We start from the raw sequence: 2,471 nt of genomic DNA on the forward strand, positions 1-2,471 counted from the left end.
GAACTAGTTCTTTAGTTCATTTAGTTCAAGAACTACCCAAGCCTAGTTCACATAAATCCATAAACTCATTGAGTTATAGCTGCGCAAAGTCAAAGTTATTTCAAATCTTTTTTTAAACCCTGGCAGCGACCTCTGAATTTTTTCTTTTTTTTAATTTTTAAATCTGGATATCTTAATTTTGTACTTGGAACAAAATAAAGGGGTGCCACAGGATGTTGATACTTTAAGGACCATCCAAATGTATTAAATTGTTGTAAATATCAAGGGTTAATAAAGCAAATTATGTGTGTGGTTGTAGTCTTATAGTGCAAAGAATTATTTTTCATCGAATAATTGAAAAAAAAAAATAAAAATAAATTCTGTTTGAAATTCTTTGGTTAAAAACATTTTTCAATACTTTCTACAAAATTTTACCTTTTGCTATTTGAACGTACAAAAACAAATAAGTATTGAAAAATATGAAGACATTTCTTATTAAATATAATGAGCCACCAACAACAACAATAACTAGCTATGCTCATTTAACCGCTACGCTTGGCAATATATTGACGTTTAGGTATGTATGTATGTATGTATGTACCATGTACATAACTATGTACGAGTGTGTTCTACAATTTTATACAAATTTTGAAAATTTCTACTAATTATTCAAAAAAATGAAAAATTTAAGCAAGCGCAAAACCGTTATTTTTTCTTACTAAAAATATTTTACTTAAGCCGCTTATGCTGTAAATGCTTTAAAGTTTTGATATTTCTTTGTCCATTTTTGTTTGTTTGTTAATTACATGCATTTGACATGTTTTCTTTTTGTCTTAGTTTTTTGTGATTTGTGTGTGGAATTGAGTTCTTTTTCTTTTTCTGTTTTTTATTTTTTTATTTATTAAATGCTAATAAAATTTGTCTACGTTATACTTAACCACTACATACACAAGTAGTATGTATGTGTGTAGCTTTATTGTTTGCCGAAAATTTTTCCACAGAAGTTCTTAGCCAAGGATCCAATGTGAAGGATCCCTATGAAAAAATATTTCCCGACAAGAGAACAAAATTACTATTTTTTGAAATTTTTGCTAAAAATAAATTTCTCAAAGAGCCCCACTTGAAATGATTGAAACGACATCAATCGCAAATCACGACAATGTGGTTTCAAATTATAGTGTACACTTCCTTCTTTCATGTCTAGTAGCTTTTTTTAAGATCGGTCCACAAAATCATAATAAAGAACAAGTAAGAAAGTCTAAGTTCGGGCGGAGCCGAACATTAAATACCCGGCGCAAGTATTAAATATATGTTTTTTCACCCTTCTGAAACCTTCCGCTAGATGGTAAGCCGAGGTGTATCAATTTTGAGTAAATTAGCGTCCTTCAATTTCGAAATATTGAAGTTTCAAGCATTTCTTAAATTTACCGTTATATGAGAATCGGCCGTTATTTTAGTCCGACTTCAATAATTTTCAACGTTTTGCTTACACGTGGCAAGTACAATAACCATACCGAGTTTGGTACAAATTGGTAGAACGGTTACCGACATACTTATATGTGATCATAAGTGGGCGGTGCCACGCCCATTTTCCAAAATTTTACCATAGACGTATTTCTTGGTAAGGAATTGTTGCAAGCATTAATTTTGAATAAATTAGCTTCAATATTTAATGATTTATCGAAGATTTTGTATTTCTCTAAATTACCGTTATATGGGATGTGGGCGTGGTTATTGTCCGATTTTAAAAAGTTTCGGCGGTTTGTTATGCTGTACCAAGGCCAACAACTGTGCCAAGTTTGGAAGAAATTGGTGCAGCGGTTACCAAGATATACACATGTAACCATAAGTGGGCGTGGCTACGCCCATTTTCCAAAAATTTATAATATTCTTATTTTTCGTCTAAAACTTATTATAAATATCAATTTTGAGTGAATAATCTCCAGTAGTTACTAAAATATCGCAGTTTTCGTGTTTCTGAAAATTACCGTTATATGGGAAGTAGGCGTGGTTATTGAGCGATTTTAAAAATTTTCGGCCATTTGGTATGTTATGCGAAGGCCAATAACTGTGCCAAGTTTGGAAGAAATTGGTGCAGCGGTTACCAAGATATATACATGTAACCATAAGTGGGCGTGGCTACGCCCATTTTCCAAAAATTTATAATATTCTTATTTTTCATCTAAAAATTATTGTAAATATCAATTTTGAGTGAATTATCTTCAGTAGTTACTAAAATATCGCAGTTTTCGTATTTCTGGAAATTACCGTTATATGGGAAGTGGGCGTGGTTAAAGTCCGATTTCGCCCATTTTCAATACCAACCTACCTTGGATTAAGGGAAACCTACATACCAAATTTCGTTGAGATATCTCAATTTTTGCTCGAGTTATCGTGTACACGGACAGACGGACAGACGGACAGACGGACGGACAGACAGACATGGCTTAATCGATTTCTTTTTTCATCCTGATCATTTATGTATACATTTG

This window comes from Rhagoletis pomonella, unplaced genomic scaffold (assembly GCF_013731165.1).
Source record: "Rhagoletis pomonella isolate Grant_MI unplaced genomic scaffold, Rhpom_1.0 Rhpom_scaffold_00005, whole genome shotgun sequence".
Classification (NCBI taxonomy): Eukaryota; Metazoa; Arthropoda; class Insecta; order Diptera; family Tephritidae; genus Rhagoletis; species Rhagoletis pomonella.